The following is a 24,098-nucleotide window of genomic DNA, read 5'->3' as shown; positions in this document are numbered from 1 at the left end:
TCCTGTCTGACTTTCGTCGAAAGCATCTCTCTCCCATTCTGCCTGACCGTCGTCCCAAGCCTTTCTTTCCTGTCCTGACTCACTCTCGCCCCAAGCCTCTCTCTCTCCTCTCCTGCCTGACTCTCACCACAATCCTTTCTCCACTGTCCTGCCTGATATTCGTCCAAAGCCTCTCTCTCTACTCCTGCCTGACTCTCGTCCCAAGTCCCTCTCTCTCTCCAACTGCTTGATTAACGTTCCAAGCCTCTCTCTGCTGTCCTGCCTGACTTTCGTTCGAAGCCTCTCTCTCCCATCTTGCCTGACTCTCTTCATAAGCCTCTGACTCTTGCCCTTCCTGACTCTCTTCTCAAGCCTTTCTCTCCTGTCCTAGTTGACTCTTCCCAAGCCTTTCTCTTCTGTCCTGCCTGACTCTCCTCCCAAGCCTCTCTCTTCTGTCCAGCCTGATTCTCGTCCCAAGACTCTCTCTCCTGCCCTGCCTGACTCTCATCTAAAGCCTCTCTCCCCTGTTCTGCCAGACTCTCGTCCCAAGCCTCTTTTCCCTGTGCTGCCTGACTCTCGTCCCAAGCCTATATCTCCCGTTCCGCCTGACTCTCGTATCAAGTATTTCTCTACTCTCCTGCCTGACTCTCCTCTCAAGCCCCTCTCTCCTGTCCTGCCTGACTCTCCACCCAAGCCTCTCTCTCCTGTCCTCCCTGACTCTCGTCCCAAGCCTCTTTTTCCTGTGTTGCCTGAATTTTGTCCCAAAACTCTTTCTTCTGTCCAGCCTTAATCTTGTTCCAAGCCTCCCTTTGATGTCCTGCCTGACTCTCGTCACATGCCCCTCTCTCCTCTCCTACCTGGATCTCGTCCCACGACTCTCTCTCTTGTCCTGCCTGACTCTCGTCCTAAGCTTCACTCTCCAGTCCTGCCTGACTCTCGATCCAAGCCTCTGTATCTTGCCATGCCTGACTCTCCTCTCAAGCCTCTTTCTCCTGTCCTACCTGACTCTCGTTACAAGCCTGTCTCTCCTGTCTGGGCAGACTCTCCTCCCAAGGCTCTCCCGTCCAGCCTGACTCTCGTCCCAGGCCTCACTCTCCTGTCCTGCCTGACTCTCGTCCAAAGATTCTCCTGTCCAGCCTGACTCTTCTCCCCATCCCCTCTCTCCTCTTATGCCTGACTGTCCTCCAAAGCCCCTCTCTCCTGTCCTGCCTGACTCTCGTCCTAATTCCTTCTCTCATGTCCTGCCTGTCTCTCGGGTCAAGCTCCTCTCTTCTGTCCTGCCTGACTCTCGTCCCAAGCTTCTCTCTCATGTCCTGCCTGACTCTCTCCTAACTGACTCTCTCTCGGACCAAGTCTCTCTCTACTCTCCTGCCTGACCCTCGTCGCAAGCCCCTATCTCCTGTCCTGCCTGACTCTCGTCATAGGCCTCTCTCTCCTGTCCACCCTTAATCTTGTCCCAAGCCTCCCTTTCCTGTCCTGCCTGACTCTCGTCCCAAGCCTCTCTCTCCTGTCCTGCCTGACTTTCGTCCCAAACCTCTTTCTCCTGTGTTGCCTGACTCTCGTCCCAAGCCTCCCTCTCCTGTCCAGCCTTAATCTTGTCCTAAGCCTCCATTTCCTGTCCTACCTGACTCTCGTCCTAAGCCTCTCTCTCCTCTCCTGATTGACTCTCGTACCAAGACTCTTCTCTTGTCCTGCCTGACTCTCGTCCTAAGCTTCACTCTCCTCTCCTGCTTGATTCTCGATCTGTATCTTGCCCTGCCTGACTCTCGTCCCAAGCCTCTTTCTCCTGTCCTACCGGACTCTCGTCAAAAGACTGTCTCTCCTGTCTGGCCACAGTCTCGTCCCAAGGCTCTCTCTTCTCTCCGGCCTGACTCTCGTCCCAAGCCTCACTCTCCTGTCGTGCCTGACTCTCGTCCTAATCCTCTCTCTCCTTTTCAGCTTGATTCTTCTTTCCAATCCCTCTCTCCTGTTATGCCTGAGTCTACTCCCAAGCCCCTCTCTCCTGTCCTGCCTGACTATCGTCCCAATTCCTTATATCCTGTCCTGCCTGAGTCTCATGTGAAGCCCCTGTCTCCTCTCCTGCCTGATTCTCGTCCCATGCCTCTCTCTCCTTTCCTGCCTGACGCTCTTCTTAAGTATCTCTCTCCTCTCATGCCTGACTCTCGTCCGAAGCATCACTCTACTCTCCCGCCCGATTCTCGTCCCAAGCCTCTCTCTCCTGTCCTGCTTGTCTCTCGTCACAAACCTCTCTCTCCTGTTCTTCCTGACTTTCGTCCCACAACTTTCACTCTTGTCCTGACTTAGTCTCATAACAAGCCTCTCTCTCGTCGGACATGCCTGACTCTCGTCCCAAGCCTCTCCCTACTGTCCTGCCTGACTCTCGTCCGAAGCCTCTCTCTCCTGTCCTGCCTTACTCCCGTCCATAGCCTCTCTCTCCAGTCCTGCCTGACTCTAGTCCCAAAAACCTCTCTCCAGTCCTGTCTGACTCTCTTCCTAAACCTCTCTGTTCTGTCCTGCCTGATTCTCGTGCCAAGCCTCTCTCTCCTGTCCTGCTTGACTTTCGACCAAAGACTCTCAGTCCTCTCCTGACTGACTCTCATCCCAAGCCTCTCTCTCCTGACCTGCTTGATTTTCGTCCCAAGCCTCCCTCTCTCCTCTCCTGCCTGACTCTCGTCCCAAGACTCTCTCTCCTGTCCTACCTGACTCTCTCCTCAAGTCTCTTTCTCCTCTCATGCCTGACTCTCGTCCTAAGCCTCTCTCTCCTGTCCTGCCCGACTATCGTCCAAAGTCCCTCTCACTCTCCAACTGCTTGATTAACGTTCCAAGCCTCTCTCTGCTGTCCTGCCTGACTTTCGTCCGAAGCCTCTCTCTCCCATCTTGCCTGACTCTCTTCATAAGCCTCTGACTCTTGCCCTTCCTGACTCTTTTCTCAAGCCTCCCTCTCCTGTCCTAGTTGACTCTTCCCAAGCCTTTCTCTTCTGTCCTGCCTGACTCTCCTCCCAAGCCTCTCTCTTCTGTCCAGCCTGATTCTCATCCCAAGGCCTCACTCTCCTGTCCTGCCTGACTCTCGTCCAAAGATTCTCCTGTCCAGCCTGACTCTTCTCCCCATCCCCTCTCTCCTCTTATGCCTGACTATCCTCCAAAGCCACTCTCTCCTGTCCTGCCTGACTCTCGTCCTAATTCCTTCTCTCATGTTCTGCCTGTCTCTCGGGTCAAGCTCCTCTCTTCTGTCCTGCCTGACTCTCGTCCCAAGCCTCTCTCTCCTGCCTTGACTGACTCTCATCTAAAGCCTCTCTTCCCTGTCCTGCCAGACTCTCGTCCCAAGCCTCTTTTTCCTGTGTTGCCTGACTCTCGTCCCAAGCCTATCTCTCTCGTTCCGCCTGACTCTCGTACCAAGTATCTCTCTATTCTCCTGCCTCACTCTCCTCTCAAGCCCCTCTCTCCTGTCCTGCCTGACTCTCCACCCAAGCCTCTCTCTCCTGTCCTCCCTGACTCTTCTCCCAAGCCTCTTTTTTCTGTGTTGCCAGAATTTTGTCCCAAAACTCTTTCTTCGGTCCAGCCTTAATCTTGTCCCAAGCCTCCCTTTCCTGTCCTGCCTGACTCTCGTCCCATGCCTCTCTCTCCTCCCCTACCTGGATCTCGTCCCAAGACTCTCTCCTGTCCTGCCTGACTCTCGTCCTAAGCTTCACTCTCCAGTCCTGCCTAACTCTCGATCCAAGCCTCTGTATCTTGCCATGCCTGACTCTCCTCTCAAGCCTCTTTCTCCTGTCCTACCTGACTCTCGTTACAAGCCTGTCTCTCCTGTTTGGGCAGACTCTTGTCACAATGCTCTCTTTCCTGTCCGGCCTGACTTTCGTCCCAGGCCTCACTCTCCTGTCCTGCCTGACTCTCGTCCAAAGCTTCTCTCTCCTGTCCAGCCTGACTCTTCTCCCCATCCCCTCTCTCCTGTTATGCCTGATTCTCCTCCAAAGCCCCTCTCTCCTGGCCTGCCTGACTCTCGTCCCAATTCCTTCTCTCCTGTCCTGCCTGACTCTCGGGTCAGGCCCCTCTCTCCTGTCCTGCCTGACTCTCGTCCCAAGCTTCTCTCTCATGTCCTGCCTGATTCTCTCCTAACTGACTCTCTCTCGGACCAAGTCTCTCTCTACTCTCCTACCTGACTCTCGTCGCAAGCCCCTCTCTCCTGTCCTGCCTGACTCTCGTCATAAGCCTCTCTCTCCTGTCCACCCTTAATCTTGTCCCAAGCCTCCCTTTCCTGTCGTGCCTGACTCTCGTCCCAAGCCTCTCTCTCCTGTCCTGCCTGACTTTCGTCCCAAACCTCTTTCTCCTGTGTTGCCTGACTCTCGTCCCAAGCCTCCCTCTCCTGTCCAGCCTTAATCTTGTCCTAAGCCTCCATTTCCTGTCCTGCCTGACTCTCGTCCCAAGCCTCTCTCTCCTCTCCTGACTGACTCTCGTACCAAGACTCTCTCTCTCTTGTCCTGCCTGACTCTCGTCCTAAGCTTCACTCTCCTCTCCTGCTTGATTCTCGATCTGTATCTTGCCCTGCCTGACTCTCGTCCCAAGACTCTTTCTCCTGTCTTACCTGACTCTCGTCACAAGACTGTCTCTCCCGTCTGGCCACAGTCTCGTCCCAAGGCTCTCTCTTCTCTCCGGCCTGACTCTCGACCCAAGCCTCACTCTCCTGTCGTGCCTGACTCTCGTCCCAATCCTCTCTCTCCTTTTCAGCTTGATTCTTCTTTCCATTCCCTCTCTCCTGTTATGCCTGAGTCTACTCCAAAGCCCCTCTCTCCTGTCCTGCCTGACTCTCGTCCCAATTCCTTATAACCTGTCCTGCCTGAGTCTCATGTGAAGCCCCTGTCTCCTCTCCTGCCTGATTCTCGTCCCAAGCCTCTCTCTACTTTCCTGCCTGACTCTCGTCCGAAGCATCACTCTACTCTCCCGCCCGATTCTCGTCCCAAGCCTCTCTCTCCTGTCCTGCTTGTCTCTCGTCACAAACCTCTCTCTCCTGTCCTTCCTGACTTTCGTCCCACAACTTTCACTCTTGTCCTGACTTAGTCTCATAACAAGCCTTTCTCTCGTCGGACAAGCCTGACTCTCGTCCCAACTCTCTCTCTACTGTCCTGCCTGACTCTCGTCCGAAGCCTCTCTTTCCTGTCCTGCCTTACTCCTGTCCATAGCCCTCTCTCCAGTCCTGCCTGACTCTAGTCCCAAAAACCTCTCTCCATTCCTGTCTGACTCTCCTCCTAAGCCTCTCTCTCCTGCCATGCCTGATTCTGGTGCCAAGCCTCTCTCTCCTGTCCTGCCTGACTTTCGTCCAAAGACTCTCAGTCCTCTCCTGACTGACTCTCATCCCAAGCCTCTCTCTCCTCACCTGCCTGAGTCTCGTCCCAAGCCTCTTTCTCCTGTCCTGCCTGACTCTCGTCCCAAGAGTCTCTCTCCTGTCCTGCCTGACTCTCTCCTCAAGTCTCTTTCTCCTCTCATGCCTGACTCTCGTCCCAAGCCTCTCTCTCCTGTCCTGCCCGACTCTCGTCACAAGCCTCTCTCTCCTGTCCTGCCTGACTCTCGTCCCAAGCCTTCTTCTACTCTCCTGCCTGAGACTACTCTAAAGCTTCTCTCTCCTGTCCTGTCTGACTCGTCCCTAGCTTCTCTCTCCTGTCTTGCCTGACTCTCTTCCGAAGCCACTCTCTCCTGTCCTGCCTGACTCTGGTCCCCAGCCTCTCTCTCCTGTCCTGCCTGACTCTCGTCCTAAGCCTCTCTCCCCTGTCTTGCCTGACTCTCGTCCCTAGCCATTTTCTCCAGTCCTGCCTGACTATAATCCCAAGCCCCTCTCTCCAGTCCTCTCTGACTCTCCTACCAAGCCTCTCCTGTCCTGCCTTACTCTCGTGCCAAGCCTCTCTCTCCTGTCCTGCCTGACTTTCGTCCCACGACTTTCAGTCCTCTCCTGACTGACTCTAATCCCAAGCTTCTCTCTCCTGACCTGCCTGAGTCTCGCCCCAGGCCCCTCTCTCATCTGCTGCCTGAATCTCATCCCAATCCTCTCTCTTCTGTCCTGCCTGACTCTCGTCCCAATCCTTTTTCTCCTGTGCTGCCTGAGACTAATCTTAAGCTTCTCTCTCCTGTCCTGTCTGACTCTAATCCCAAGCCTCTCTCTCAAGGCCTGCCTGACTCTCGTCCCAAGCCTCTCTCTCCTCTGCTGCCTGAATCTCATCCCAATCCTCTCTCTTCTGTCCTACCTGACACTCGTCCCAAGCCTCTTTATCCAGTCCTGCCTGACGCTGATCCAAAGCCCCTCCCTCCAGTCGTGCCTGACTCTCGTCCCAAGTCCCTCTCTAGTGTCCTGCTTGACTCTCTCCTCAAGCCTCTCCCTCCTTTCATGCCCGACTCTCGTCCCAAGCCTCTCTCTCTCCTGTCCAACCTAACTCTTCTCCCGAGCTTCTCTCTCCTGTCATGCCTGACTCTGGTCCCAAGTGTCTTTCTCCTGACCTGAATGACTCTCGTCCCAAGCCCCTGTCTCCTGTCCTGCCTGACTCTCGCCCAAGTCTCTATCTCCTGTGCTGCCCGACTCTCGTCCCAAGCCCCTCTTTCCGGTCCTGCGTGACTCTAGTCCGAAGCCTCTATATCCTTTACTTTATGGCTCTCGTCACAAGCTTCTCTCTCCTGTCCTGCCTGACTCTCGTCCCAAGCCTCTCTCTTTTCCTGCCTCTCTCTCTCTTTAAGCCTCTCCCTCCTCTCATGCCTAACTCTCGTCCCAAGCCTCTATCTCCTTTCCTGCCTAACACTCGTCCAAAGCCCCTCTGTCATGTCCTGCCTGACTCCTGTCACAAGCCTCTCTCTCCTGTCCTGCGTGACTTACGTCCTAAGCCTCTCTCTACTGTCTTGCCCGACTCTAGTCCTTAGAATCTCTCTCCTCTCCTGCCTGACTTTCGTCCCAAATCTCTCTCCCGTCCTGCATGACTCTTGTCCGAAGCCTCTCTCTCCTGTCCTGCCTGAATATCGTCCCAAGTTTCTCTCTCCTGTCTTGCCTGACTCTCGTCCCAAGACTCTCTCTCCTCTACTCCCTAACTCTCGTCCTAAGCCTATCATGTCCTGCATGAACCTCGTCCTAAGCCACTCTCTCCTATCCTGCCTGAATATCATCCCAATACTCTCTCTTGTCCTACCTGACTCTCATTCCAATCCTGTATCTCCTGTCCTGCCCGACTCTCGTCCCAAGACCCTATCTCCAGTCCTGCCCTACTCTGGTTTGAAGTTCCTCTCTCCTATCCTTCCTGACTCTCGTCCCAAGCCTCTCTCTCCATTCCTGACTGACTCTCTTCTCAAGCCTTTCTCTCCTCTCATGCCTGAATCCTGTCCCAAGCCTCTCTCTCCTGTCCTGCCCACCTCTCGTCCCAAGCCCCTCTCTCCAGTACTGCCTTACTCTCGTTTCAAGCTCAACACTCCAATACTGCCTGACTCTCTTCCCAAGCCTCTCTCTCCTTTCCTGCCTGACTCTCTCCTCAAGCCATTCTCTCCTCTCATGCCTGAATCTCGTCCCAAGCCTCTCTCACCTGTCCTGCCTTACTCTCGTCCCAAGCCTCTCTCTCCTGTCCTGCCTGACTCTCGTACCAAATCTCTCTCTCCTCTCCTGCCTAACTCTCTTCCCAAGCCCCAATCTCCTGTCCTGCGTGACTTTCGTCGAAAGCCTCTCTCTCCCATTCTGCCTGACTGTAGTCCTAAGCCTCTCTCTCCTGTCGTGCCTCACTCTTGTCCCAAGCCTCTCTCTCCCCTCTCCTGCGTGACTCTCGCCACAAGCCTCTCTCTCCTGTCCTACCTGACTCTCCTCCAAAGCCTCTCGCTCTACTCCTGCCTGACTCTCGTCCCATGCCTCTCTCACCTCTCCTACCTGACTCTCGTCCCAAAGCTCTCTCTATCGACCTTCTTGATTCACGTTCCAGGCCTCTCTCTCCTGTACTGCCTGACGTTTATCCCAAGCCTCTCTCTCCCATTTTTCCTGACTCTCTTCATAAGCCTCACTCTCTTGTCGTTCCTGACTCTCTTTTCAAGCCTCTCTCTCCTGTCCTAGCTGACTCTTCCCAAGCCTTTCTCTTGTGCCCTGCCTGACTCTCATCCCAAGCCTCTCTCTTCTGTCCAGCCTGATTCTCGTCCCAAGCCTCTCTCACCTGTCCTGCCTTACTCTCGTCCCAAGCCTCTCTCTCTTGTCCTGCCTGACTCTCGCCCAAGCCTCTATCTCCTGTCCTGCCCGACTCTCGTCCCAAGACTCTCTCTCCACTCCAGCCTGAATCTCGTCCCAAGCCTCTTTTTCCTGTCCCTACAGACTTTCGTCCCAAGCCGCTCTCTACTGTCCTGCCTGACTCTAGGAGCAGTCATCACTCTCCTCCCCTGCCTAAGTCTAGTCCCAAGCCCCTCTCTCCTTTCCTGCCTGACTCTCGCACCAAGTCTCTCTCTACTCTCCTGCCTGACTCTCGTCCCAAGCCCCTCTCTCCTGTTCTGCCTACCTCTCGTCCCAAGCCTCTCTCTCCTTTCCTCCCTGACTCTCGTCCCAAGCCTCTTTCTCCTGTGTTGCCTGACTTTTGTCCCAAACATTTCTCTCCTATCCAACATTAATCTTGTCCCAAGTCTCCCTTTCTTGTCCTGCCTGACTCTCGTCCCATGAATCTCTCTCCTCTCCTGCCTGACTCTTGTCTCAAGACTCTCTCTCTCGTCCTGCCTGACTCTCGTCCTAAGAATCACCCTCCTGTCCTGCCTGACTCTCGATCCAAGCTTCTGTATCTTGTCCAGCCTGACTCTTCTCCCATCCTCTTTCTCCTGTCCTACCTGACTCTCGTCCTAAGTCACTCTCTATCCTGTCCAACCTAACTCCTCTCCCGAGCACCTCTCTCCTGTTATGCCTGACTCTCCTCCCAAGCCCCTCTCTCCTGTCCTGCCTGATTCTCGTCTTAATTCCCTCTCTCCTGTCGTGACTGACTCTCGTGTCAAGCCCCTCTCTCCTCTCCTGCCTGACTCTCGTCGCAAGCTTCTCTCTCCTGTCCTGCCTGACTCTCTCCTCAAAACTCCCTCGCCTCTCATGCGTGACTCTCGTTCGAAGATTCTCTATCCTGTCCTGCCTGACTCTCGTCCAAAGCCTCTCTCTCCTTTCCTGCCTGATTATCGTCCCACGACTGTCACTCCAGTCCTGACTGATTCTCATCCCACGCCTTTCTCTCCCGTCCTGCCAGACTCTCGTCTCAAGCCTCTCTCTCCTGTCCTGTCTGACTCTCGCCCCTTGCCTCTCTCTCCTGCCCTGCCTGACTTTGGTCCTCATGACTTTTACTCTAGTCCTAAATGACTCTCATCCTAGGCCTCTCTCTCCGGACATGCCTGACTCTCGTCCCAAGCCTCTCTCTCCTATCCTGCCTGACTCTCGTCCTATGCCTCTCTCTCCTCTCCTCCCTGAATCTCATCCCAAGCCTCTCTCTCGTGTCCTGCGTGACTCTACTCCAAAGCCTCTCTACCCTGTCCTTTCTGACTCTCGTCACAAGCCTCTCTCTCCTGTCCTGCCTGACTCTCGTCTCAAGCCCTTCTTTCCTGTCCTGCGTGACTCTAGTCCGAAGCCTCTTCATCCTTTCCTTTATGGCTCTCGTCACAAGCCTCTCTCTCCCTTCCTGCCCGACTCTCTTCCCAAGCCTCTTTCTCCTCTCCTGCCTGACTCTCATCTCAAGCCCCTCTCTCATGTCCTGCCTGACTCTCGTCCCAAGCCCCTCTCTCCTCTGCTGTCTGAATCTCATCCCAATCCTCTCTCTCCTGTCCTGCCTGACGCTCGTCCCAAGCCTCTCTCTCCAGTCCTGCCTGACTCTAGTCCAAATCCCCTCCCTCCAGTCCTGCCTGACTCTCGTCCCAAGCCTCACTCTACTGTCCGGCCCGATCCCTCCCACGCCCTCTCTTTTCCCCTTTGTCAGCATGACTTTGGCCCCAAGTGTCTCTCTCCTGACCTGAAGACTCTCGTCCCAAGCCCCTGTCTCCTTTCCTGCCTGACTCTCGTCCCAATCCTCTCTCTCCTGTCCTTCCTGACTCTCGTCCCAAGCGCCTTTTTCTTGTCCTGTGACAGCCCGAACCCTCTTCCTTTCCTTTTAATGGCTCTCGTCACAAGCTTTCTCCCCCGTTCCTAAAACCTTTTCCCCCAAACCTTCCCCTTTTCCCCTACTTCTCTTTAAAGCTCTCCCCCATCTGCTGTTGTCCCAAAGCCCTATCTCCTTTTGCCTACACCGTCAAAGCCCCTCTGTCTTTCCTCGACTCTCTCCAAGTCTCTCTCCCCCCTCCCTGCCCTTCCGCCCTAACCTCTCTCTCTGCTTCCCCGACTCTCTCCTTAGCCCTTTTCCCCCTTTTCCCCCTGATTTTTCCCCCAAAGTCTCTCTCTCCCACCCCGGCTGACCTCGTGAAGCCCCTCTCTGTCCTCCTGAATGTCGCCCAATTTCTCTCTTGTCTTTCTGATCTCGTCCCAAGCCTCTCTCCTCAACTCCCTAACTCTCGCCTTTAACCCCTCCCCTTCCGGGAGAACCTCGTCCCAAACCACTTCCCATCCTCCTGATTCCCCCAAAGCCTCTCACCTTTCTTTCCTGCTCTCTTCCCCCACCCTTTCTTCCCTCCTCTATGCTACTTTCCCAAGCCCTTTTTCCCCCGCCCAACTGTCCCCCCCTCTTTTTCTTGCTGACTCTGCCAAAACCCTCTCTCCCTTTGCCCGCTCTCTTTCCAAAACTCTTTCCCCTCCTGCCTGACTCTCTCCCCGCCCCTCCCTCGCCCAATTTGTCCCCCAACCCCCTCTCCCCTGCTTTTAGTCCAAGCCTCTCTCCCGTTGCCCTACTTTTTTCCCAAACCTTTTTCCCCAACCCCACTTTCCCAAATCCCCTTTCTTTCCTTGACTCTCTTTCAAACCCCTCTTGCCTGCCTTTTCCAAAGCTTCTCTTCCGCCTACTCTCTCCCAAAAACCTCCGCCGCTGATTCGTCCAAGATTCTTCTGCCCCGCTGACTTTTCCCACCCTTTCCCCCTCCCCGCCTACCTTCCCAAAATCCTTTCTTTTTTCCCCCACTCTCCCAAACCTCTTTTCCTGTCCCACGCCCCCCTTCCCTGCCTTTCTCTTAACCCTCTTCCCTCCCTCCTTTAAGCCCCCCTCTTTTTCCGCCCGATCTCGTCCCAAACTCCTTTTCCCCGCCGCCGCCTCTCCCAAAACCCCCCTCCCCTTTCCCCGGACTCTCGTAAAAACCCTTTTCCTGTCCCGGTTCTCCAAACCCCTCTCTCCTTTTCCCCTGACTCCCAAGCCCATCCTCAAAATTTTTTCCCCCCTCCTGCCCGATCCTCCAACCCCTCTCCTTCTTTCCTGTTTTCCGCCTCCCCTCTTTGGTTTTCCGCTTTTTATTCCTTTGCCCCTCCCCCCTCCCCCTGCCTGATCTCGTCCCAACCCCCCCCCCCCCCCCCCCCCCCCCCCCCCCCCTCCCAACCCCCCCCCCCCCCCCCCCCCCCCCAACCCCCCCCCAAACCCCCCCCCCCCCCCCCCCCCACCCCCCCCCCAAACCCCCCCCCCCCCCCTTCCCCCCTCGACTCTCGTCCAAGCCTCCTCTCCCTTTTCCCCCCTGAAAAACTCCCCAAGCCCTCCCTTTTTGTTCTGATTTAGTCCGAAGCCTCCCACCCTTCCTTTATGGCTCTCGTCCAACCCTCTCTCCCCCTTTCCTGCCCGACTCTCTTCCCAAGCCTCTTTCCCCTCTCCTGCCTGACTCCTCGTCCAAGCCCCTCCTCTGCCTGCCTACTCTCGTCCCAACCCCCCCTCCCCTCTGCTGTCTGAATCTCATCCCAATCCCTCCCCGTCCTGCCTTACCTCGTCCCAAGCCCTCTCCAGTCCTGCCTGACTCTAGCCAAAAGCCCCCCCCTCCATCCGCCTGACTCTCGTCCAACCTCACCTAACTGTCCAGCCCGATCCCCCCACTCTTCTCTCTCCTGTCTAGCATGACTTTGGCCCCAAGTGTCTCCCCCTGACCTGAAGACTCTCGTCCCAAGCCCCTGCCCTTTTCCTCCTGCCTCCGTCAAATCCCTCTCTTGTCCTTCCTGACTCTCGTCCCAAGCGCCTCTTTTTGCCTGTGCTCACCCCGAACCCTCTATCCTTTCCTAATGGCTCTCGCCCACAAGCTTTCTCCCCCGTCCTGCCTGACTCTCGTCCCAACCTCTCTCTTTTTTTCCCGCCTGACTTCCTTTAAGCATCCCCCCTCCCTATCTGACTGACTCTCGCCCAAGCCCTATCTCCTTTTGCCTAGCACACGCAAAGCCCCTCTGCTTATCCTCCCTGACTCTCCCCCAAGGGCTCTCTCTCCTGTCCTGCCTGACTCTCGTCCTAAGCCTCTCTCTCTCTTCCCGACTCCGCCCTTTACCTCTCTCATCTCCTTCCTGCCTGTTTTTCGTCCCAAGTCTCTCTCTCCACCCCGGCTGACCCGGGCTGAACCCTCTCCCCTTTTCCCTGCCTGAATGCGTCCAATTTCTCTTCTTTCTTATCTGACTCTCGTCCCAAGCCTCTCCCCCTCCTTAGCCAACTCCGCCTAAGTCTACCCTGCCTGGATGAACCTCGCCCAAAAAACCACTCTCCCTATCCTGCCTGACTCTCGTCCCAAGCCTCTCTATCCTTTCTTGCCTGACTCTCTCCTCACGCCTTTCTCTCCTCTCATGACTGACTCTTGTCCCAAGCCTCTTTCTCCTGTCCCTGCCGGACTCTCGCCCCTAGCCCCTCTCTCCAGTCCTGCCTTACTCTCGTTTCAAGCTCAACACTCGAACCCTTACCCGACTCTCGCACCGAGCCCCTCTCGCTCCTTTCCTGCCTGATTCTCCCCTCAAGCCTTTCTCTCCTCTCATGCCTGACTCTCGTCCAAGCCCCTCTCTCCCTACCCTGCCTGAATCTCGCCCAGGCCTCTCTCTCCTGTCTTGTCTGACTCTCGTCCCAAGCCTCTCTCTCCTGTTCTGCCTGACTCTCGTTCCAAGTCTCTTTCTCCTCTCCTGCCTGACTCTCCTCCCAAGCCCCAATCTCCTGTCCTGCCTAAGTTTCGTCGAAAGCCTCTCTTTTCCCATTCTCCCTGACTGTAGTCCTAAGCCTCTCTCTCCTGTCCTGCCTCACTCTTGTCCCAAGCCTCTCTCTCTCCTCTCCTGACTGACTCTCGCCACAAGTCTCTTTCCCCTGCCCTGCCTGACTCTCCTTAAAAGCCTCTCTCTCTAATCCTGCCTGACTCTCGTCCAAAGCCTCTCTCACCTCTCCCGCCTGACTCTCGTCCCAAATCTCTCTCTCTCGACCTGCTTGATTCAAGTTCCAGGCCTATCTCTTCTGTCCTGCCTGACTTTTGTCCCAAGCCTCTCTCTCCCATCTTGCCTGACTCTCTTCATAAGCATCATATTCTTGTCTTTCCTGACTCTCTTTTTAAGCCTCTCTTTCCTGTCCTAGCTGACTCTTCCCATGCCTTTCTCTTGTGCCCTGGCTTACTCTCCTCCTAAGCTTCTCTCTTCTCTCCAGCCTGATTCTCGTCCCAAGACTCTCTCTCCTGCCCTGCATGACTCTCATCCCAAGCCTCTCTCTCCTCTCCAGCCCGACTCTCGTAACAAGCCTCTTTTTCCTGTCCCGACAGCCTTTCGTCCCAAGCTTCTCTCTCCTGTCCGCCTGACTCTAGGAGCAATCCTCAATATCCTCTCCTGCCTGAGTCTCATCCTAAGCCCCTCTCTCCTTTCCTGCCTGATTCTCGTCATAAGCCTCTCTCTATTGTCCGGCCTCAATCTCGTCAAAAGCCCCTCTCTCCTGTCCTGCCTGACTCTCGTCCCATGTCCCTCTCTCCTCCTGCTTGGCTCTTATGCCAAGCCCCCTCTCTCCTATCCTGCCTGACTCGCGTCCCAAGACTCTCTCTCTCCTGTCGTGCCTGACTCTCGTCCCAATCCACTCTCTCCTATCCTGCCTGACTCTCGTCCTAAGCCTCTCTCTCCTCTCCTCCCTGAATCTCATCCCAAGCCTCTCTCTCGTGTTCTGCGTGATTCTAGTCCGAAACCTCTCTATCCTGTCCTTTCTGACTCTCGTCACAAGCCTCTCTCTCTCCTGTCCTGCTTGACTCTCTTCCCAAGCCTCTTTTTTCCTCTACCTGCCTGACCCCTCGTCCCCAAGCCCCTCTCTCACGTCCTGCCTGACCCCTCCGTCCCAACCCCCTCTTTCCTCTGCTGTCTGAATCTCATCCCAATCCTCTCTCTCCTGTCCTGCCTGACGCTCGTCCCAAGCCTCTCCTCCAGTCCTGCCTGACTCTATCCAAAAGCCCCTCCCCCAGTCCTGCCGACTCTCGCCCCCAAAGCCTCGCTCTCCTCTCGGCCCGAATCCCCTCCACGTCCTCTCTCCCTGTCCAGCATGACTTTGGTCCCAAGTGTCTCTCCCTGACCTGAATGACTCTCGTACCAAGCCCCGTCTCCTTTCCTCTCTGACTCCGTCCCAATCCTCTCTATCCTGTCCTGCCTGACTCTCGTCCCAAGCGCCTCTTTCTTGTCCGAGTGACTCTAGTCCGAAGCCTCTCTTCCTTTCCTTTAGGGGTTCTGGTCAAAAGCTCCTTTCTCCTGTCCCGCCTGACTCTCGTCAAGCCTCTCTCTATTTCCCTCCTGCTTTCTCTTAAAAGCATCTCCCTTCTATATGACGACTCTCGTCCCAAACTCTATCTCCTTTCTGCCTACACACGTCGAAAGCCCCTTCTGTCTTTCTGCCTGACTCTCGTCCCAAGGCCCACCTGCCCCTGCTGACTCTCGTCCTAAGCCTCCTCTGCGTTTCCCCGACTCTCGTCCTTAGCCTCTCTCCCTTTCCTCCTGACTTTCGTCCCAATCTCTTCTCACCCCATCATCCTACACTTCTGGCCTCTCTCTCCTGTCCTGCCTGAATTCTCGCCAATTCTCTCTTCCTGTCTTTTTATCCTCCTCCCTAACCTCTCTCTCCTCTACTCCTCACTCTCCTCCAAACTCTCCTGTCTGCATGAACCTCGTCCCAACCCCCACTCTCTCCTGTGTCCTCCTGAATATCATCCAAACTCTCTCTCTTTCCTACCTACTCTCGTCCAACCTGTCTCTCCTTCCTGCCCGGCTCTCGCCCCCCATCCCCTCTCTCCAGTCCTGCCTTACTCCTCGTTTTAAGTTCCACTCTCCTATCCTGCCTGACTCTCGTACCAACCTCTCTATCCTTTCTTGCCTGACTCTCTTTTTCTCCTCAAGCCTTTCTCTCCCTCATGAGCTGACTCTGTCCCAACCTCTTTCTCCTGTCCTGCAGGGACTCTCGTCCCTAGCCCCGTCCTCTCCAGTCTGCCTTTCTCCGTACAAGCCAACACTCGAACCTACCTGATCCGCCCCAAAGCCCTGTCGCTCCTTTCCTCCTGACCTCTTCTCAAGCTTCTTTTTCCTCTCATGCCGGGACCCTCGTCCCAAGCCCCCCCTCCCCACCCGGCCGGGAATCTGGGTCCCAGGCCTCGTCCCGGTCCCTGTCTGACTCTCGTCAAGCCTCTCCTCCTTCTCCCGGGGACTCTCGTACCAAGTCTCCCCTCTCCTTTCCTGCCTGACTCTCACCCAAGCCCCAATCTCCCTGTGCGCGACCTGCAACTTCGTCGAAAGCCTCTCTCATCCCATTCTGCCGACTGTAGTCCAATCCTCTCTCTCCTGTCCTGCCTCACTCTTGTCCCAAGCCCTCTCTCTTCTCCCTCTCCTGACCTCGTCAAAAGCCTCTCTCATCCTGTCCGGCCTCAATCTCCCCAAAGGCCCCTCTCTCCTGTCCTGCTGACTCTCGACCCAACCCTCCTCCTGTTCTGGCTTGGCTCTCATGCCAACACCCCTCTCCCTGTCCTGCCTGACTCGGGGCCCCAAGTCCTCTCTCTCCTGTCCTGCCTGACTCTCGTCCCAATCCTCTCTCTCCTGTTTTGAACGACTCTGGGCCCAAGCCCCTCTCTCCTGTTTTGGGCCTACTCTCTTCAAAACCCTCTTTCCTATCTCCTCCCCTCAACGTCCCCAAGCCCTTTCTCTCCTTTTTCCTTCCTGCCCCTCTCATCCCCCCCAAGCCTTTTACCCTTTCTCCTCCCCAAATGCCTCTCTTGGTCCCCAACCTCTTTTCCCTTTTTTCCCGCAAAATTTTTGCCCTGACCTCGTCCCAAGCTCTTTTTTCCTTTTGGTTTGGTGGTTTTGGGTTGCAGTATTTTGGGTGGTGTGATTTGGGGGGGGGAGGGGGGGGGGGGGGGTTTTGGGGGGGGGGGGGGGGGGTTTGGGGGGGTGGGGGGGGGGTGTGGGGGGGGGGGGGGGGGGGGGGTTGGGGGGGGGTTGGGGGGGTGATGTTTGGGGGGGGGGGGGGGGGGGGGGGGGGGGGGGGGGGGGGGGGGGGGGGGGGGGTGGGGGGGGGGGTTGGGGGGGGGGGGGGGTCCTCTCTCCTTCGTGTTTCTACGTGACTCTAGTCCGAAGCCTCTCTATCCTGTCCTTTCTGACTCTCGTCACAAGCCTCTTTTCCCTCATGCCCTTCTGACTCTCGTCCCAAGCTCTTCTTCCTGTCCCGGCGTGACTCTAGTCCGAAGCCCTCTCCATCCTTTCCTTATGGCTCTCGTCACAAGCCTCACTCCCTTTCCTACCCACTCTCTTTCCCAAGTCCTCTCTTCTCCCATCCTGCCTGACTCTCGTCCAAGCCCCCTCTCTCACGTCCTGCCTCATTCTCGTCCTAACCCTCTTTCCTCTGCTGTCTGACTCTTCCCAAATCCTCTCTCTCTGTCCTGCCTGACGCTCGTCCCAAGCCTCTCTCTCCCTCATCCTGACTCTAGTCCCAAGCCCCTCCCTCCAGTCCTGCCTGACACGACCCAAGCCTCACATTACCTCCCGGCCCGACTCCCCTCCCACGTCTCTCTCTCCTGTCTAGCATGACTTTGGTCCCAAGTGTCTCTCTCCTGACCTGAATGACTCTCGTACCCAAGCCCCTGTCTCCTTTCCTCTCTGACTCTCGTCCCAATCCTCTCTCTCCTGTCCTTCCTGACTCTCGTCCCAAGCGCCTCTTTCTTGTCCTGAGTGACTCTAGTCCGAAGCCTCTCTATCCTTTCCTTTATGGTTCTCGTCACAAGCTTCTCTCTCCTGTCCTGCCTGACTCTCGTCCCAAGCCTCTCTCTCTTTTCCTGCCTGACTTTCTCTTTAAGCATCTCCCTCCTATCATGACTGACTCTCGTCCCAAGCCTCTATCTCCTTTCCTGCCTAGCACACGTCGAAAGCCCCTCTGTCTTATCCTGCCTGACTCTCGTCCCAAGGCTCTCTCTCCTGTCCTGCCTGACTCTCGTCCTAAGCCTCTCTCTGCTGTCTTGCCCGACTCTCGTCCTTAGCCTCTCTCTCCTTTCCTGCCTGACTTTCGTCCCAAGTCTCTCTCTCCCATCCTGCCTGACTCTCGGCTGAAGCCTCTCTCTCCTGTCCTGCCTGAATGTCGTCCCAAGTTTCTCTCTCCTGTCTTGTCTGACTCTCGTCCCAAGCCTCTCTCTCCTCTACTGCCTAACTCTCGTCCTAAGCCTATCCTGTCCTGCATGAACCTCGTCCCAAGCCACTCTCTCCTGTCCTGCCTGAATATCATCCCAAGACTCTCTCTCTTGTCCTACCTGAATCTCGTTCCAATCCTGTCTCTCCTGTCCTGCCCGGCTCTCGTCCCATGCCCCTCTCTCCAGTCCTGCCTTACTCTCGTTTCAAGTTCCACTCTCCTATCCTGCCTGACTCTCGTCCCAAGCCTCTCTATCCTTTCTTGCCTGACTCTCTCCTCAAGCCTTTCTCTCCTCTCATGACTGAGTCTTGTCCCAAGCCTCTTTCTCCTGTCCTGCCGGACTCTCGTCCCTAGCCCCTCTCTCCAGTCCTACCTTACTCTCGTTTCAAGCTCAACACTCGAATCCTACCCGACTCTCGCACCGAGCCCCTCTCGCTCCTTTCCTGCCTGATTCTCTCCTCAAGCCTTTCTCTCCTCTCATGCCTGACTCTCGTCCGAAGCCCCTCTCTCCTACCCTGCCTGAATCTCGTCCCAGGCCTCTCTCTCCTGTCTTGTCTGACTCTCGTCCCAAGCCTCTCTCTCCTGTTCTGCCTGACTCTCGTTCCAAGTCTCTTTCTCCTCTCCTGCCTGACTCTCCTCCCAAGCCCCAATCTCCTGTCCTGCCTAAGTTTCGTCGAAAGCCTCTCTCTCCCATTCTGCCTGACTGTAGTCCTAAGCCTCTCTCTCCTGTCCTGCCTCACTCTTGTCCCAAGCCTCTCTCTCTCCTCTCCTGACTGACTCTCGCCACAAGTCTCTTTCCCCTGCCCTGCCTGACTCTCCTTAAAAGCCTCTCTCTCTAATCCTGCCTGACTCTCGTCCAAAGCCTCTCTCACCTCTCCCGCCTGACTCTCGTCCCAAATCTCTCTCTCTCGACCTGCTTGATTCAAGTTCCAGGCCTATCTCTTCTGTCCTGCCTGACTTTTGTCCCAAGCCTCTCTCTCCCATCTTGCCTGACTCTCTTCATAAGCCTCAATCTCTTGTCGTTCCTGACTCTCTTTTCAAGCCTCTCTCTCCTGTCCTAGCTGACGCTTCCCAAGCCTTTCTCTTGTGCCTTGCCTTAGTCTCCTCCTAAGCTTCTCTCTTCTCTCCAGCCTGATTCTTGTCCCAAGACTCTCTCTCCTGCCCTGCACGACTCTCATCCCAGGCCTCTCTCTCTCTCCTGTCCTGCCTATCTCTCGTCCCAAGCCTCTCTCTCCTCTCCAGCCTGACTCTCGTAACAAGCCTCTTTTTCCTGTCCCGACAGCCTTTCGTCCCGAGCCTCTCTCTCCTGTCCGCCTGACTCTAGAAGCAATCCTCAATATCCTCTCCTGCCTGAGTCTCATCCCAAGCCCCTCTCTCCTTTCCTGCCTGACTCTCGTCATAAGCCTCTCTCTCCTGTCCGGCCTCAATCTCGTCAAAAGCCCCTCTCTCCTGTCCTGTCTGACTCTCGTTCTAAGTCCCTCACTCCTGTCCTGCTTGGCTCTCATGCCAAGCCCCCTCTCTCCTGTCCTGCCTGACTCGCGTCCCAAGTCTCTTTCTCCTGTCCTGCCTGACTCTCGTCCCAATCCTCTGTCTCCTGTCTTGCCCCTCTCTCCTGTCTTGCCTTACTCTCTTTCCAAGACCCTCTTTCCTGTCGTTCCTGCCTCTCGTCCCAAGCCTTTCTCTCCTTTCCTTCCTGACTAAGCCTTTCTCTCCTCTCATGCCTACTCTTGTCCCAAGCCTCTCTCTCCGCACCTGCCTGACTCTCGTCCCAAGCCTCTCTCTCCTATCCTGTCTGACTCGTCCTAAGCCTCCCCTCTCCTCCCTGAATCTCATCTCAAGCCTCTCTCTCGTGTTCTACGTGACTCTAGTCCGAGGCCTCTCTATCCTGTCCTTTCTGACTCTCGTCACAAGCCTCTCTCTCCTGTCCTGCCTGACTCTCGTCCCAAGTTCTTCTTTCCTGTCCTGCGTGACTCTAGTCGGAAGCCTCTCTATCCTTTCCTTTATGGCTCTCGTCACAAACCTCTCTCTCCTTTCCCACCCGACTCTCTTCCCAAGCCTCTTTCTCCTCTCCTGCCTGACTCTCGTCTCAAGCCCCTCTCTCACGTCCTGCCTGACTCTCGTCCCAACCCCTCTTTCCTCTGCTGTCTGAATCTCATCCCAATCCTCTCTCTCCTGTCCTGCCTGACGCTCGTCCCAAGCCTCTCTCTCCAGTCCTGCCTGACTCTAGTCCAAAACCCCTCCCTCCAGTCCTGCCTGACTCTCGTCCCAAGCCCCTCTCCCCTACCCTGTCTGAATCTCGTCCCAGGCCTCTTTCTCCTGTCCTGTCTGACTCTCGTCCCAAGCCTCTCTCTCCTGTTCTGCCTGAATCTCTTACCAAGTCTCTCTCTCCTCTCCTGCCTGGCTCTCCTCCCAAGCCCCAATCTCCTGTCCTGCCTAACTTTCGTCGAAAGAATCTCTCTCCTATTCTGCCTTACTGTAGTCCTAAGCCTCTCTCTCCTGTCCTGCCTCACTCTTGTCCCAATCCTCTCTCTCTCCTCTCCTGACTGACTCTCGCCACAAGTCTCTCTCCGCTGTCCTGCCTGACACTCCCCAAAAGCATCTCTCTCTATTCCTGCATGACTCTCGTCCCAAGCCTCTCTCACCTCTCCTGCTTGACTCTCGTCCGAAACCTCTCTCTCTCGACCTGCTTGATTCAAGTTCCAGGAGTCTCTATGCTGTCCTGCCTGACTTTTGTCCCATGCCTCTCTCTCCCATCTTGCCTGACTCTCTTCATAAGCCTCAATCTCTTGTCGTTCCTGACTCTCTTTTCAAGCCTCTCTCTCCTGTCCTAGCTGACTCTTCCCAAGCCTTTCTCTTGTGCCTTGCCTTAGTCTCCTCCTAAGCTTCTCTCTTCTCTCCAGCCTGATTCTTGTCCCAAGACTCTCTCTCCTGCCCTGCACGACTCTCATCCCAGGCCTCTCTCTCTCTCCTGTCCTGCCTATCTCTCGTCCCAAGCCTCTCTCTCCTCTCCAGCCTGACTCTCGTAACAAGCCTCTTTTTCCTGTCCCGACAGCCTTTCGTCCCGAGCCTTTCTCTCCTGTCCGCCTGACTCTAGAAGCAATCCTCAATATCCTCTCCTGCCTGAGTCTCATCCCAAGCCCCTCTCTCCTTTCCTGCCTGACTCTCGTCATAAGCCTCTCTCTCCTGTCCGGCCTCAATCTCGCCAAAAGCCCCTCTCTCCTGTCCTGTCTGACTCTCGACCCAAGTCCCTCTCTCCTGTTCTGCTTGGCTCTCATGCCAAGCCCCCTCTCTCCTGTCCTGCCTGACTCGCGTCCCAAGTCTCTCTCTCCTGTCCTGCCTGACTCTCGTCCCAATCCTCTCTCTCCTGTCTTGAACGACTCTCGTCCCAAGCCCCTCTCTCCTGTCTTGCCTTACTCTCTTTCCAAAACCCTCTTTCCTATCGTTCCTGCCTCTCGTCCCAAGCCTTTCTCTCCTTTCCTTCCTGACTCTCTCCTCAAGCCTTTCTCTCCTCTCATGCCTGACTCTTGTCCCAAGCCTCTCTCTCCGCACCTGCCTGACTCTCGTCCCAAGCCTCTCTCTCCTATACTGTCTGATTCGTCCTAAGCCTCTCTCTCCTCTCCTCCCTGAATCTCATCCCAAGCCTCTCTCTCGTGTTCTGCGTGACTCTAGTCCGAACCCTCTCTATCCTGTCCTTTCTGACTCTCGTCACAAGCCTCTCTCTCCTGTACTGCCTGACTCTCGTCCCAAGCTCTTCTTTCCTGTCCTGCATGACTCTAGTCCGAAGCCTCTCCATCCTTTCCTTTATGGCTCTCGTCACAAGCCTATCTCTCCTTTCCTACCCGACTCTCTTCCCAAGTCTCTTTCTCCTCTCCTGCCTGACTCTCGTCTCAAGCCCCTCTCTCACGTCCTGCCTGACTCTCTTCCCAACCCCTCTTTCCTCTGATGTCTGAATCTTATCCCAATCCTCTCTCTCCTGTCCTGCCTGACGCTCGTCCCAAGCCACTCTCTCCAGTCCTGCCTGACTCTAGTCCAAAGCCCCTCCCTCCAGTCCTGCCTGACTCTCGTCCCAATTCTCACTCTACTGCCCGGCCCGACTCCCCTCCCACGCCTCTCTCTCCTGTCAAGCATGACTTTGGTCCCAAGTGTCTCTCTCCTGACCTGAATGCCTCTCGTACCAAGCCCCTGTCTCCTTTCCTCTCTGAATCTCGTCCCAATCCTCTCTCTCCTGTCCTTCCTGACTCTCTTCCTAAGCGCCTCTTTCTTGTCCTGAGTTACTCTAGACCGAAGCCTCTCTATATTTTCTTTTATGGTTCTCGTCACAAGCTTCTCTCTCCTGTCCCGCCTGACTCTCGTCCCAAGCCTCTCTCTCTTTTCCTGCCTGGCTTTCTCTTTAAGCATCTCCCTCCTATCATAACTGACTCTCGTCCCAAGCCTCTATATCCTTTCCTGCCTAGCACACGTCCAAAGCCACTCTGTCTTATCCTGCCTGACTCTCGTCCCAAGTCTCTCTCTCCTGTCCCGCCTGCCTCTCGTCGTAAGCCTCTCTCTGCTGTCTTGCCCGACTCTCGTCCTTAGCCTCTCTCTCCTCTCCTGCCTGACTTTCGTCCCAAGTCTCTCTCTCCCATCCTGCCTGACTGTCGGCTGAAGCCTCTCTCTCCTGTCCTGCCTGAATGTCGTCCCGAGTTTCTCTCTCCTGTTTTGTCTGACTCTCGTCCCAAGCCTCTCTCTCCTCTACCGCCTAACTCTCGTCCTAAGCCTATCCTTTCCTGCATGAACCTCTTCCCAAGCCACTCTCTCCTGTCCTGCCTGAATATCATCCCAAGACTCTCTCTCTTGTCCTACCTGATTCTCGTTCCAATCCTGTCTCTCCTGTCCTGCCCGGCTCTCGTCCCATGCCCCTCTCTCCAGTCCTGCCTTACTCTTGTTTCAAGTTCCACTCTCCTATCCTGCCTGACTCTCGTCCCAAGCCTCTCTATCCTTTCTTGCCTGACTCTCTCCTCAAGCCTTTCTCTCCTCTCATGACTGACTTCTGTCCCAAGCCTCTTTCTCCTGTCCTGCCAGACTCTCGTCCCTAGCCCCTCTCTCCAGTCCTGCCTTACTTTCGTTTCAAGCTCAACACTCGAATCCTACCTGACTCTCGCCCCGAGCCCCTCTCACTCCTTTCCTGCCTGACTCTCTCCTCAAGCCTTTCTCTCCTCTCATGCCTGACTCTCGTCCCAAGCCCCTCTCTCCTACCCTGCCTGAATCTCGTCCCAGGCCTCTCTCTCCTGTCCTGTCTGACTCTCGTCCCAAGCCTCTCTCTCCTGTTCTGCCTGAATCTCGTACCAAGTCTCTCTCTCCTCTCCTGCCTGACTCTCCTCCCAAGCCCCAATCTCCTGTCCTGCCTAACTTTCGTCGAAAGACTCTCTCTCCCATTCTGCCTGACTGTAGTCCTAAGCCTCTCTCTCCTGTCCTGCCTCACTCTTGTCCCAAGCCTCTCTCTCTCCTCTCCTGACTGACTCTCGCCACAAGTCTCTCTCCGCTGTCCTGCCTGACTCTCCTCAAAAGCATCTCTCTCTATTCCTGCCTGACTCTCGTCCCAAGCCTCTCTCACCTCTCCTGCCTGACTCTCGTCCCAAACCTCTCTCTCTCGACCTGCTTGATTCACGTTCCAGGCCTCTCTCTGCTGTCCTGCCTGACTTTTGTCCCAAGCCTCTCTCTCCCATCTTGCCTGACTCTCTTCATAAGCCTCACTCTCTTGTCGTTCCTGACTCTCTTTTCAAGCCTCTCTCTCCTGTCCTAGCTGACTCTTCCCAAGCCTTTCTCTTGTGCCCTGCCTTAGTCTCCTCCTAAGCTTCTCTCTTCTCTCCAGCCTGATTCTCGTCCCAAGACTCTCTCTCCTGCCCTGCACGACTCTCATCCCAGGCCTCTCTCTCTCTCCTGTCCTGCCTATCTCTCGTCCCAAGCCTCTCTCTCCTCTCCAGCCTGACTCTCGTAACAAGCCTATTTTTCCTGTCCCGACAGCCTTTCCTCCAGAGCCTTTCTCTCCTGTCCGCCTGACTCTAGGAGCAATCCTCAATATCCTCTCCTGCCTGAGTCTAATCACAAGCCCCTCTCTCCTTTCCTGCCTGACTCTCGTCATAAGCCTCTCTCTCCTGTCCGGCATCAATCTCGTCAAAAGCTCCTCTCTCCTGTCCTGCCTGACTCTCGTCCCAAGTCCCTCTCTCCTGTCCTGCTTGGCTCTCATGCCAAGCCCCCTCTCTCCTGTCCTGCCTTACTCGCGTCCCAAGTCTCTCTCTCCTGTCCTGCCTGACTCTCGTCCCAATCCTCTCTCTCGTGTCTTGCCCAAATCTCGTCCCAAGCCCATCTCTCCTGTCTTGCCTTACTCTCGTTCCAAGACCCTCTTTCCTGTCGTTCCTGCCTCTCGTCCCAAGCCTTTCTCTCCTTTCCTTCCTGACTCTCTCCTCAAGCCTTTCTCTCCTCTCATGCCTGACTCTTGTCCCAAACCTCTATCTCCGGACCTACCTGACTCTCGTCCCAAGCCTCTCTGTCCTATCCTGCCTGACTCTCGTCCTAAGCCTCTTTCTCCTCTCCTCCCTGAATATCATCCCAACCCTCTCTCTCGTGTTTTGCGTGACTCTA

This window comes from Panulirus ornatus, chromosome 16 (genome assembly GCF_036320965.1).
Source record: "Panulirus ornatus isolate Po-2019 chromosome 16, ASM3632096v1, whole genome shotgun sequence".
Classification (NCBI taxonomy): Eukaryota; Metazoa; Arthropoda; class Malacostraca; order Decapoda; family Palinuridae; genus Panulirus; species Panulirus ornatus.
The sequence above is the reverse complement of the archived record's forward strand: the minus strand, read 5'-3'. Positions refer to the sequence as shown.